Genomic DNA, 14,946 nt, shown 5'->3' on the forward strand with positions numbered 1-14,946 from the left:
GAGATCTGAGAACCTACAGACTGCCTCCTCAAGTGGGTCCCTGATCCCCAAGTAGCCTAACTGGGAGACACCTTCCAGTAGGGGCCAACTGACACTTCATACAGCCGGGTGTCCCTCTGAGACGAAGCTTCCAGAGGAAGGATCAGGCAGCAACATTTGTTGTTCTGCAATATTTGCTCTTCTGCGGCCTCCACTGGTGATACCCAGGCAAACAGGGTCTGGAGTGGACCTCCAGCAAACTCCAACAGACCTGAAGCTGAGGGTCCTCACTGTTAGAAGGAAAACTAACAGAAATGACATCCACACCAAAACCCTATCTGTACATCACCATCATCAAAGACCAAAGGTAGATAAAACCACAAAGATGGGAAGAAACCAGAGCAGAAAAGCTGAAAATTCTAAAAATCAGAGCGCCTCTTCTCCTCCAAAGGAATGCAGCTCCTCGCCAGCAACGGAACAAAGGTGGACGGAGAATAACTTTGATGAGCTGACAGAAGTAGGCTTCAGACGATCAGTAATAACAAACTTCTCTGAGCTAAAGGAGGATGTTCGAACCCATCACAAAGAAACTAAAAATCTTGAAAAAAGATTAGACAAATGGCCAACTAGAATAAACAGCATAGAGAAGAACTTAAATGACCTGATGGAGCTGAAAATCATGGCACAAGAACTACAGAACACATGCACAAGCTTCAGTAGCTGATTCAATCAAGTGGAAGAAAGTGTATCAGTGATTGAAGATCAAACGAATGAAACGAAGTGAGAAAAGATATTTAAAGAAAAAAGAGTAAAAAGAAATGAACAAAGCCTTCAAGAAATATGGCAGTATGTGAAAAGACCAAATCTACATCTGATTGGTGTACCTGAAAGTAACAGGGAGAATGGAACCAAGTTGGAAACCGCTCTTCAGGATATTATCCAGGAGAACTTCCCCAGCCTAGCAAGACAGGCCAACATTCAAATTCAGGAAATACAGAGAACACCACAAAGATACTCCTCGAGAAGAGCAACTCCAAGACACATAATTATCAGATTCACCAATGTTGAAATGAAGGAAAAAATGTTAAGGGCAGCCAGAGAGAAAGGTCGGGTTACCCACAAAGGGAAGCCCATCAGACTAACAGCAGATCTCTCAGCAGAAACTCTATAAGCCAGAAGACAGTGGGGGCCAATATTCAACATTCTTAAAGAAAAGAATTTTCGGCTGGGCATAGTGGCTCATACCTGTAATCCTAGCACTTTGGGAGGCCGAGGCAGGCAGATCACAAGGTCAGGAGATCGAGACCATCCTGGCTAACATGGTGAAACCCCGTCTCTACTAAAAATACAAAAAACTTAGCCAGGCGTGGTGGCGGGCGCCTGTAGTCCCAGCTACTTGGCAGGCTGAGGCAGGAGACTGGCGTGAACCCGGGAGGCGGAGCTTGCAGTTAGCCAAGATTGCACCACTGCACTCCATCCTGGGAGACAGAGCAAGACTCCGTCTCAAAAAAAAAAAAAGAAAAGAATTTTCAACCCAGAATTTCATATCCAGCCAAACTAAGCTTCATAAGTGAAACAGAAATAAAATCCTTTACAGTCAAGCAAATGCTGAGAGATTTTTGTCACCACCAGGCCTGCCTTACAAGAGCTCCTGAAGAAAGCACTAAACATGGAAAGGAACAACCAATACCGGACACTGCAAAAACATGCCAAATTGTAAAGACCATCAATGCTAGGAAGAAACTGCATCAACAAACGAGCAAAATAACCAGCTAACATCATAACGACAGGATCAAATTCACACATAACAATATTAACCTTAAGTGTAAATGGGCTAAATGCCCCAATTAAAAGACACAGACTGGCAAATTGGATAAAGAGTCAAGACCCATCAGTGTGCTGTATTCAGGAGATTCAACTCATGTGCAGAGACACACATAGGCTCAAAATAAAGGGATGGAGGAAGATCTATGAAGAAAATGGAAAACAAAACAAAACAAAAAGGAGGGGTTGCAATCCTAGTCTCTGATAAAACAGACTTTAAACCAACAAAGATCAAAAGAGACAAAGAAGAAGGCCATTACATAATGGTAAAGGGATCAATTCAACAAGAAGAGCTAACTATCCTAAATATATATGCACCCAATACAGGAGCACCCAGATTCATAAAGCAAGTCCTTAGAGACCCACAAAGAGACTTAGACTCCCACACAATAATAATGGGAGACTTTAACACCCCTCTGTCAACATCAGACAGATCAATGAGACAGAAAGTTAACAAGTATATCCAGGACTTGAACTAAGCTCTGCACCAACCAAGTGGACCTAACAGATATTTACAGAATTCTCCAGCCCAAATCAACAGAATATACATTCTTCTCAGCACCACATTGCACTTATTCCAAAATTGACCACATAGTTGGAAGTAAAGCACTCCTCAGCAAATGTAAAAAAACAGAAATTTTAACAAACTGTCTCTCAGACCACAGTGCAATCAAACTAAAACTCAGGATTAAGAAACTCACTCAAAACCACTCAACTACATGGAAACTGAACAACCTGCTCCTGAATGACTACTGGGTACATAACGAAATGAAGGCAGAAATAAAGATGTTCTTTGAAACCAATGAGAACAAAGACACAACATACCAGAATCTCTGGGACACATTTAAAGCAGTGTGTAGAGGGAAATTTATAGCACTAAATGCCCACAAGAGAAAGCAGGAAAGATCTAAAATTGACACCCTAACATCACAATTAAAAGAACTAGAGAAGCAAGAGCAAACACATTCAAAAGCTAGCAGAAGGCAAGAAATAACTAAGATCAGAGCAGAACTGAAGGAGATAGAGACACAAAAAACCCTTCAAAAAAATCTATGAATCCAGGAGCTGGTTTTTTGCAAAGATCAACAAAATTGAAAGACCACTAGCAAGACTAATAAAGAAGAAAAGAGAGAAGAATCAAATAGATGCAATAAAAAATGATAAAGGGGATATCACCACTGATCCCACAGAAACACAAACTACCATCAGATAATACTATAAACACCTCTATGCAAACTAACTAGAAAATCTAGAAGAAATGGATAAATTCCTGCACACATACACCCTCCCAAGACTAAAGCAGGAAGAAGTTGAATCCCTGAATAGACCAATAACAGGTTCTGAAACTGAGGCAATAATTAATAGCCTACCAACCAAAAAAAGTCCAGGATCAGACAGATTCACAGTCGAATTCTACCAGAGGTACAAAGAGGAGCTGGTACCATTCCTTCTGAAACTATTCCAATCAATAGAAAAAGAGGAATCCTCCCTAACTCATTTTATGAGGCCAGCATCATCCTGATACCAAAGCCTGGCAGAGACACAACAAAAAAAGAGAATTTTAGACCCATATCCCTGATGAACATTGATGCAAAAATGCTCAATAAAATACTGGCAAACCAAACCCAGCAGCACATCAAAAAGCTTATCCACCATGATCAAGTTGGCTTCATCCCTGGGATGCAAGGCTAGTTCAACATACACAAATCAATAAACATAATCCAGCATATAAACAGAACCAAAGACAAAAACTACATTATTATCTCAATAGATGCAGAAAAGGCCTTTGATAAAATTCAACACCTTCAGGCTAAAAACTTTCAATAAACTAGCTATTGATGGGACGTATCTCAAAATAGTAAGAGCTACAAACCCACAGCCAATATCATACTGAATGGGCAAAAACTGTAAGCATTCCCTTTTAAAACTGGCACAAGACAGGGATGCCCTTTCTCACCACTCCTGTTCAACACAGTGTTGGAAGTTCTGGCTAGGACATTCAGGCAGGAGAAAGAAATAAAGGGTATTCAATTAGGAAAAGAGGAAGTCAAATTGTCCCTGTTTGCAGATGACATGATTGTATATTTAGAAAACCCCATCATCTCAGCCCAAAATCTTAAGCTGATAAGCAACGTCAGCAAAGTCTCGGGATATAAAATCAATGTGCAAAAATCACAAGCATTCCTATACACCATTAACAGGCAAACAAAGAGCCAAATCATGAGTGAACTCCCATTTACAATTGCTACAAAGAGAATAAAATACCTAGGAATCCAAATTACAAGGGATGTGAAGACTTCTTCAAGGAGAACTACAAACCACTGCTCAATGAAATAAAAGAGGACACAAACAAATGGAAGAACATTCCATGCTCATGTATAGGAAAAATCAATACCGTGAAAATGGCTATACTGTCCATGGCAATTTATAGATTCAATGCCATCCCCATCAAGCTATCAATGACTTCCTTCACAGAATTGGAAAAAACTACTTTAAAGTTAATATGCCACCAAAAAAGAGCCCGCATTGCCAAGACAATCCTAAGCCAAAAGAACAAAGCTGGAGGAATCACGCAACCTGACTTCAAACTGTACTACAAGGCTGTAGTAACCAAAACAGCATGGTACTGGTACCAAAACAGAGATATAGACCAACGGAACAGAACAGAGCCCTCAGAAATAATACCACACATCTACAACCATCTGATGTTTGACAAACCTGACAAAAATAAGAAGTGGGGAAAGGATTCCCTATTTAATAAATGGTGCTGGGAAAATTGGCTAGCCATATGTAGAAAGCTGAAACTGGATCCCTTCCTTACACCTTATACAAGAATTAATTCAAGATGGATTAAAGACTTAAATGTTAGACCTAAAACCATAAAAACCCTACAAGAAAACCTAGGCAATACCATTCAGGACATAGGAATGGGCAAGGACCTCATGACTAAAATACCAAAAGCCATGGCAACAAAAGCCAAAATAGACAAATGGGATCTAATTAAAGAGTTTCTGCACAGCAAAAGAAACTACCATCAGAGTGACCAGGCAACCTATAGAATGGGAGAAAATTTTTACAATCTACCCATCTGACAAAGGGCTAATATCCAGAATCTGCAAAGAACTTAAACAAATTTACAAGAAAAAATCAAATAACCCCATCAAAAAGTGGGCGAAGGATATGAACAGACACTTCTCAAAAGAAGATATTTATGCAGCCAACAGACACATGAAAAAATGCTCATTATCACTGGCCATCAGAGAAACGCAAATCAAAACCACAATGAGATACCATCTCATACCAGTTAGAATGGCAATCATTAAAAAGTCAGGAAACAACAGGTGCTGGAGAGGATGTGGAGAAATAGGAACACTTTTACACTGTTGGTGGGACTGTAAACTAGTTCAACCATTCTGGAAGATGGTGTGGCAATTCCTCAAGGATCCAGAACTAGAAATACCATTTGACCCAGCCACCCCATTACTGGGTATATACCCAAAGGATTATAAATCATGCTGCTATAAAGACACATGCACATGTATGTTTATTGTGGCACTATTCACAGTAGCAAAGACTTGGAACCAACCCAAATGTCCATCAGTGACAGACTGGATTAAGAAAATGTGGCACATATACACCATGGAATACTTTGCAGCCATAAAAAAGGATGAGTTCATGTCCTTTGTAGTGACATGGATGAAGCTGGAAACCATCATTCTCAGCAAACTGTCGCAAGGACAGAAAACCAAACACCATGTGTTCTCACTCATAGGTGGGAATTCAACAATGAGAACACTTGGACACAGGATGGAGAACATCACACACTGGGGTCTGTCATGGGGTGGGGTGAGGGGGGAGGGATAGCATTAGGAGACATACCTAATGTAAATGATGAGTTAATGGGTGCAGCACATCAACACGGCACATGTATATGTATGTAACGAACCTGCATGTTGTGCACATGTACCCTAGAACTTAAAGTATAATAAAATATATATATAAACAGCTAATAAGCACATGCAAAACTGTTCAATATTATTAGTCATTACAGAAATGCAAATTAAAACCACAATGAGATACCACTACACACCCACCAGAATGGCTATAATCAAAACAACAGAAAATATCAAGTGTAGAATGGGATGTGGAGCAACTGGAACCCCCTCATACCCCAGAGACGGGAAGGTTAAATGGTGCAGTCACTGTGGAAAGCACTGTAACAGCTTCTCAAAAGATTAAACATATATCTGCCATATGTCCCAGAAATGACAATTCTAGGTGTCTACCCAAGAGAAATAAAAACATTTGTCTACACAAAAACTTGCATACAAATGATTATAGCAGCATTATTCATAATAGTCAAAACATAGAAACAACTCAAATGTCCATCAACTGGTGAATGAGTTAACAAGATGTGGTATAACCATATAATGAGATAGTCAGCAATAAAAGGGAACTACCAATGTACCTTACAACAGTGATAAGTGTCAAAAATATGCTAAGCGAGGAAAAGCCAGTCACAAAACCCTATATTAAATGATTCCACTTATATGAAATTTCTAGCAAAAGCAAATGTATAAAGACAGAAAGTGGATTAGTGGTTGACTGGGGTTGGGGGTGGGAGCAGAGACTAACCACAAATGGGCACAAGGCCACTTTGTGCAGTGATGGACATGTTCTAAACATGGATTATGGAGATGGTTGCACAACTCTTACAAATTCACTAAAAAACAACGTATTTACAATGGATGGACTTTAGATATGTAAATTATACCTCAATAAAGTTGTGGGCTCAGTTCAGAGGGCAGATATTCCAGTCATATTCATTATGAGTCATAGGCAATCCAAAGATAGAAACAAAATGGAGAGAAAGAATACATTTCCTTCTTCAATTTTATTTATCAAAAGCACTTTCTTTGGGTATCTCAAAATGTAAAGCTGTAAGTCAGGCACAATGGTGCACACCTGTAGTCCCAGGTACTCTGGAGGCCAAGGCAGGAAAAACGCTTGAGCCCAGGAGTTTGAGATCAGCCTAGGAAACATAGCAAGACTCTATTATTTTTTTAATCAAAGCTAAAATACCCAGATCTCTTTTTTTAATTATTATTAATTTTTGAGACGGAGTGTTGCTCTGTCATCCAGGCTGGAGTGCAGTGGCACAGTCTCGGCTCACTGCGACCTCCGCCTCCTGGGTTCAAGCAATTCTCCTGCTTCAGCCTCCAAAGTAACTGGAACTATAAGCGCCTGCCACCATGCCCAGCTAATTTTTGTATTTTTAGTAGAGAAAGGGTTTCATCTTGTTGGCCAGGCTGGTCTGGAACTCCTGACCTGAAATGATCCACCCGCCTTGGCCCAAAGCGTGGCAATTACAGGCGTGAGCCACCACACCCGGCCCAAGATCTCTTAAAATATGATTTTGAAGGCAGTTTGCCTGGAGGTTAAGGGTTGGAACTGTGGACTCAACCTGTGTCTAAAACACAGCATTCCTACTTACCAGCTGACTTGAGCATGTTACTTAGACTGAGTTTCAGTTTCTTGTTCCTACACAACAAAAATAATACATACAACCAAGTTGTTTTAAACTAGCACACTATCTATTAACAGCACATGGTAAATACTCAACAAATGCTGACGTTATTATCTTTATTATCGACACATCATCGTTACCATCACTATGACTGTAGTTTCCTTGGGAGACTTGAAAACTTGACTGACATGTGTATGTTCCTAACATACATTTAGTGCTTCATCATTGCTCTATTCAATTTAATTCACTTCCCAAACATAACCATGTTCCCTTCCTTATAACCCTCATTCGTTATCTTAGGGACTTATACTTTGAAATAAAATCCCCAGATCATTTCACTAACAGAACAAAAGCTGTACTATTCCCTGGCTAAAGCGAGATATTTTCCAAATCAACCATAGGAAAACAAACATTTTTAAAAGGTGCAGTTTTGGTTTGTTTCTAGGATAAGAGAACTGGACAAAGAAAAAATGTCAGTATCTCCTCAGAGAAGCCTGGCAAACAGGGGAAATAACACTGAACAAAGAAAGCCATGTGCAGAGGACCTGGCACAGAAACCCAACTGCCAGACATTGCACCCAAGAATCACCAACACCTGCAGAGTAAAGCAAAGGGCCACGTACAGTGCTGGCTGCTTCCTGGGTGACAGCTGAAACCCAGTCGATGTTCAAAAACCCCTCGCTGTGGGGGTGTGTTTTTGCTTTGTAACATCTACATGAAAAAGGAAGGGAAACTGCATGGGGTAAACTTTTTATTTTGTAAGACAAGTGTCTTCTTGTTCTCTTTTTCTTTTTCTGGTCAGTGGGTGGAGGGACAGAGCCCTGGAAAAATATCTGTGCCACCAAGCAAGACAGTCCCATCACTGATGTCAGGAAAAGCAGAGCAGTCACCTCTGGCTTGCCCAGCCCGCCTCACTTGCCCAGCAGCACACACGGCAACTAAAGAAGCCTACTTTAGCTGGCTGGAGCATTCTTCCAGCCACACACCTCAATGATCATGCCACAACATGGCAGGGGGCGGGTGCCTGTGCCAGGGAGGGACACATGCCCTTTACTCCCCACACTTGCTGGTGAGTCACAGAAGCCCTGTGACCTCAGTACACTCAAGGGAAGTATGTCATGGGGCTTACCCTTCGTGAGAACCGCTCTAACTTAGCATACAAGAAAACCTCACAGCTCATGTGGGGACTTCTCCTGGGCACCACCTAGCTCCTGCCTTAGTAAAGTGTAGAGAAAACCAACTTCCTCACAGAAATGTCTTTTAGAGCCAAATGTAAGTGTCCCTGAAATCAAGTAGACAATGATGTTCCTGTCATTCTGGGTCTGTCCTTGAATGTTGTCTCTGTTGTTCTCTTTCCACTACGAAGTCATAGACCCTGGGACCCAAAAAGGCCCAAGGGATCTAGAGAGGTGAAATAACTTACCAAAGGCCACAGAGGATGGAAGTGGCCAGGCCAAGACTAACACCCAGCTTTATCCACAAAATCTGGAAAATGCTATCATGCTATCTTCGACCCAGAAAAGAAGTGCTCACAAGAAGAATATCAAGGGAGGCTAGTCCAGACTCTGAGCTAGTGTCAAAGTTCAAATCCAGTTCGGTCCCTTACTAGGGCATGCAACCTGGACAATTTCCTTAACTTCCGTTTTCTCATCCATTAATAAGAGGATAGTAACAGCATCAACCTTACAGAGCACTACAAGCATGAATGTATCAATACCAAGAGTTTCTATATGACTGATGCTCTTCCTCCTCCTCCTCATCATCATCCTAAAGCAGACAGGGGAATGAGAGTGAAGAAGGGATGATAGGTACAAAAGGTAGAAAGTGAGTGTATGATCATTAAATAAGTAGAGCATAATTTAACTTCAAAAAATTCAAAGACATGGCTAGGGTCATATTAACAGGGGTTAGTGAGAACATAAAAGCAAAATGTGTTATAAACCATGGCTCCAACTATGTTAAATATTCATACCCACATGTATATACATACTTCCAGAAGAAAGTGAAATAAAATGCATGAAACATTAATTCTCTGGGCACTGGGATTAAAGTGGATCTTTATTGTCTTCTTTGTTACTTTTACTTCCCAAATTTTACACAGCAGACATGTATTGCTTTAGAAATCAAAATAAATATAGGTTTTAAAGGCTGTTTTTTATTTTATTTTATTATTTATTTATTTATTTATTTTTATTTATTTATTTTTGAGATGGAGTCTTGCTCTGTCGCCCAGGCTGGAGTGCAGTGGCCAGATCTCTGCTCACTGCAAGCTCCGCCTCCCAGGTTCATGCCATTCTCCTGCCTCAGCCTCCCGAGTAGCTGGGACTACAGGCGCCCGCCACCTCGCTCGGCTAGTTTTTTGTATTTTTTAGTAGAGACGGGGTTTCACCGTGTTAGCCAGGATGGTCTCGATCTCCTGACCTCGTGATCCACCCGTCTTGGCCTCCCAAAGTGCTGGGATTACAGGGTTGAGCCACCGCGCCCGGCTTTATTTATTTTTTGAGACAGGGTTTTGCTCTGTTACCCAGGCTGGAATGCAGTTGTGCGATGACAGCTCACTGCAATCTCCACCTCCCAGGCTCGAGCAATCCTCCTGCTCCAGAGCCCCCACCGCCCATAGCTGGGACCACAGGTGCATGCCCCCACACCCACCTAACGTTTGTATTTTTGAAGAGATGAGGTTTCATCATGTTGCCCAGGCTGGCCTTAAATCCCTGGACTCAGAGCCATCTGCCTGCCTCCGTCTCCAGAAGGGCTCACAGGCAGAGCCACAGAGCCCAGCCCAAGGCTGTTTTTTAAAAGTAGACACTTGATACCAGGCCAGGCCCCAAATGGCAAAAGGGCTATTAGGTAGAATCCCAACAGGCAGGGCCTGTGTTTACTCAGACAGCCAAGTGGGGAGTGCCTGTGTCTGGGAAGAGAATAAGACTTAGTGGGAAGGGGGAAGCTTAACCACCAAGCTATGCCTGAGAGCATCAGGCCAGGGAAGGACTCTGTCAAACAGGAATAAATTCCAAAAGAAAACAAAAGAGAAGTGACATCAGCAGTCCCTAGTTAAAAAAAGAAGAAGAAAGAGAATCCTGGAGCAAGCCTCTGTGCAGAAACTTTTTTCCCCCGGCTGGAACAGAAGATCAGTCACCAAAACTAAAAAGCAAAAGATCCAAGTGGCTGAAAAGAGGAATCATGGGCTCCTACTGGGGACAAGACTTGCTTGGAAGCCCATCTGAGGGCCTGCTGCCCTGTCTCCACATCTGAGATCATCCCCCGATCCCAGCCAGGACCAGGGATTTCCTGCTTTTTGGCATCCAGATGTGAGAAACAGATCTGCTGACTCTGAAATTACCGACTGACAAACGCGAGCCAGGGCCCACAGAGAACGCGCTGTGGGGTTTGAGATCGAGTTCATCTGGCATCTTTCTCGGCACATATCTTCCTGGCTTGTCTTCCGTCTCCACCCCTCCCAGTTTGAGTTCCCACCTTACCCTTTTGCAGAGATTCCTTGTAGCTCATATGAAGGAGCAGACAGGAGACACGGAACAGATAGCTGAGAGAAGTACTGGGGGCCTCCCAGCTCTGTTCAGAGCCCCACTCTCCTCTGACCAGCATGTTAAGGTTTATCCGGATCGCCCCCCACAGTTCCCCTATTTCACAGATGAGGGAAATGAGACAGAAAAAGGGGGACTGCATGTCTGTTCCATCAAAGTCAGATGAGATGATACACTGTCTTAAGACCATCTGATTCAGGACTTTGCCTGAGGTCACAAATCTTTGTAGTGACAGGCCGGGACAAGCACATAACTATCCTAATGGCTGCTCCTTCCTTCAGCACTGTGGCTGCGTGCAAGCTGGACTGCGCTCTCTACTGCTCACTAGAAAAGTTCCAGTCCCCCAGCAGGCACCGGGGCTCCGGCGGCCATGGCATATCCATGTCCTCTGCCCGCTCTGTGTCCTCGTCCTCCTTCAGGGGGCTACAGTGGCATCCTGGCTTGGTCCGACGGGCTGCTTGCGGGCAATGAGAAGCTCACCATGCAGAACCTCAACGATCGCCTGGCCTCCTACTTGGACAAGGTGCATGCCCTGGAGGCAGCCAACAGCAAACTGGAGGTGAAGCTCCGTGACCAGTAGCAGAAGCAGGGGCCCAGGCCCTCCCGCAACTACAGCCACTACTATAGGACCATCGAGGACCTGCAGGACAAGATTCTTGGTGCCATCATTGAAAACTCCAGGATTGTCCTACAGATCGACAACACCCATCTGGCTGCAGATGATGTCCGAACCAAGTATGGGTGCTGGATGAGGTGACCCTGGCCAGGACTGACCTGAAGGCACAGATCAAAGGCCTGAAGGAAGAGCTGGCCTACCTGAAGAAGAACCACGAGGAGGAAATCAATGTCCTGAGGGGCCAAGTGGGAGACCAGGTCAATGTGGAGGTGGATTCGACTCTGACCTGCCAAGATCCCGAGTGACAGGTAAAGCCAATATGAGGTCATGGCCAAGTAGAACCAGAAGGATGCTGAAGCCTGGTTCACCAGCTGGACTGAGGAACTGAACCAGGAGGTCACTGGCCACACAGAGCAACTCCAGGTAAGCAGGTCCGAGGTCACTGACTTGCGGTGCACCCTCCAGGGTCTTGAGTTGCAGTTGCAGCTCAGCATGAAAACTCCCTTGGAAAGCACATTGGCAGAAACAGAGGTGTGCTCTGGAGCCCAGCTGGCACAGATCCAGGCACTGATCAGCAGTATTAAAGCCCAGCTGGGTGATGTGCAAGCTGAAGGTGAGTGGCAGAATCAGGAGTACCAGAATCAGGAGTACCAGCAGCTCCTGGAGCAGATCACCACCTACCGCAGCCTGCTCGAGGGCCAGGAAGATCACTACAACAACCTGTCCACCTCCAAGGTCCTCTGAGGCGGCAGGCTCCGGGGCCTCTGCTCTCCTCAGAGCGCGTCTCCTGGGTAGGGGGATGGGAAGGAAGGAACCCTTACCCCTGGCTCTTCCCCTGACCTGCCAGTAAAATTTTATAGCCCAAGGGAGGGAAAAAAAAAAAAAAGAGCAAAGAAAAGTTCCAGTCCAATCCCCAGGCTCCTCTTGGGCAAATGTCAACATATAAAATGATCCAGAAGGCCAAGTCGAATTAAGGTGTAATGGACAGGGGTACCTCTTCACTTTGTCTAAGGGACAACTATAACAGAAAACATCTCAGTCAAAAAAGTGACCCTGCAATGTGGACGGCCAGGACCCACAATGAGCCAGAGGAGTTGGCACCTTTTCAACACGGGCCTGCATTCCTACAGGTCCAGATCCCAGAGTGTACTGTATCCAACGTGCCTGTGGCTAGTGTGTGTCTATAGACTGTGGAACCACACTCCCTGACTTCCAACCCTGGCTCCAGCACTTACTCTGTGACTTTTGGCCAGTGTATTAACCTTTCTGTGTCTCTGTTTCTCCTCCTGGAAGGTAAGCACTAAGTATCTCCAATCTTTAAAACTTCCTAAGAAGTCTGTATCCGGCTGGGCGCAGTGGCTCAAGCCTGTAATCCCAGCACTTTGGGAGGCCGAGACAGGTGGATCACGAGGTCAGGAGCTCAAGACCATCCTGGCTAACACGGTGAAACCCCCTCTCTACTAAAAAATACAAAGAACTAGCTGGGCGAGGTGGTGGGCGCCTGTAGTCCCAGCTACTCGGGAGGCTGAGGCAGGAGAATGGTGTAAACCCGGGAGGCGGAGCTTGCAGTGAGCAGAGATCTGGCCACTGCACTCCAGCCTGGGCGATAGAGCGAGACTCTGTCTCAAAAAAAAAAAAAAAAAAAAAAGAAGTCTGTATCCTAGGCCACCCTACATTTACGTGTGCACCCAGCAGCCCTTTCTGTCCCCTTTGAACCCAACCTGAGGGAGGACAGGTCCCTCTCTCAGCCTCAGAAAGTGAATCATGATAGGATTCAACCTTTTCTTTGGTTTTCTCCTTCTCTTTGGCCAGTGACAAGTCAAAGGCAAGTATAACTCAGGTCTCACTAAACAGGGAGGTCAGCAGGGAAAGACTTCCTTTCCCAATAAAAAGACATAGGTTTGGCCAGGTGCGGTGGTTCACACCTGTAATCCCAGCACTTTGGAAGGCCGAGGCAGGTGGATCACCTGAGATCAGGAGTTCGAGACCAGACTGGCCAACGTGGTGAAACCCCATCTCTACTAAAAATACAAAAATTAGCCGGGCGTGGTGGCACACACTTGTAATCCCAGCTACTCGGGAGGCTGAGGCAGAAGAATCACTTGAACCTGGGAGGCAGAGGTTTCAGTAAGCCGAGATCACGCTATTGCACTCTAGCCTGGGCGACAAGAGCGAAACTCCGTCTCAAAAAAAAAAAAAAAGACACAGGTTTATGCAAAGTGTATTAGGCCATTCTTGCACTGCTATAAAGGAATACCTGACACTGGGTGATTTATAAAGAGAAGAGGTTTAACTGGCTCACAGTTCTGCAGGCTGTACACGCATGGCACCGGCATCCTGAGCACAGCTTCCAGGGAGGCCTCAGGGAGCTTTTACTCACGGCAGAAGGCAAAATGGGAACAGGCATGTCACATGGTGAATGCAGGAGCAAGAGTGAGTTGGAGCAGAGGTGCCACAAACTTAAACAACCAGATCTCATGAGAACTCACTCACTATCACAAGGACAGCACCAAGACATGAGGGATCTGCTCCATGACCCAAACACCTCCCCCACCAGGCCCCACCTCCAACATTGGGGATTACATTTCAACATGAGATTTGGGCGGGGACAAATATCCAAACCATATCACACAAAAGAAGCCTTTCGACCCTTCCACTGCCTTTAGTGCTGCTAAAGCAGCCATCTGCGGCCATGGGGAAAGAGCCAGGAAGGCCAAGGGGATGGTTCTGGTTTCTGCGCCCAGGCCAGCCTCCACTTATTCCAAGGATGACTGTGAGGAATGTGGACCCCTGCGTGGCTAACTCTTGCTTGTGGCCAAATGCCATCCTAATAGATCAACTGTACAAGTTTATTATCATTAAAAAAAATTTTTAAATCATGTTCTCCAAAAAGTTACTGAGTAAAAGTGATGTTGCAATATCAGTATGACTCATGGCATTGATTTTTGTTTGTTTGTTTGTTTTTTGGGTTTTTTTGAGACAGAGTCTCACTCTGTCTCCCAGGCTGGAGTCTGTGGCACAATCTCGGCTCACTGCAACCTCCACCTCCTGGGTTCAAGTGATTCTCCTGCCTCAGCCTCCCGAGTAGCTGGGACTACAGGTGTGCACCACCACGTCTGGCTAATTTTTTTGTATTTTTAGTAGAAACGGGGTTTCACCATATTGGCCAGGCTGGTCTCGAACTCCTAACCTCGTGATCCGCCCACCTCAGCCTCCCAAAGTGCTGGGATTACAGGCATGAGCCACCATGCCCGGCCAGCATTGTTTTATATACACACACAGATACAGAAATGCAGGGGTGTGTGTGTGTATATATATATGTATACTATAGATGGGTGTACATGTCACATATATTTCCCAGCTTTGTCCACTCAGGCAGCCTTGAAGCTGTGATGTCCCTGTAGCAAGAAGCACACCTAGTATCTGGACGTTGGTTTCTAAGTACCATCCTCCAG

The 14,946-nt window shown here is 44.4% G+C and overlaps 1 protein-coding gene and 1 pseudogene across 3 annotated transcripts in view; one reads left to right on the plus strand and one right to left on the minus strand.

Annotated features, from left to right (window-relative positions):
• Positions 1-14,946, minus strand: part of TMCC3 (transmembrane and coiled-coil domain family 3) — a 306,045-nt gene that overhangs the window by 253,944 nt on the left and 37,155 nt on the right. The gene's annotated exons all lie outside the window — the stretch shown is intronic.
• On the plus strand, positions 8,245-13,141 carry LOC100430218 (keratin, type I cytoskeletal 19 pseudogene; annotated as a pseudogene). The gene has a single exon (XR_013401263.1). The product of XR_013401263.1 is annotated as a keratin, type I cytoskeletal 19 pseudogene (transcript).

This window comes from Macaca mulatta, chromosome 11, assembly GCF_049350105.2.
Source record: "Macaca mulatta isolate MMU2019108-1 chromosome 11, T2T-MMU8v2.0, whole genome shotgun sequence".
Taxonomy (NCBI): Eukaryota; Metazoa; Chordata; class Mammalia; order Primates; family Cercopithecidae; genus Macaca; species Macaca mulatta.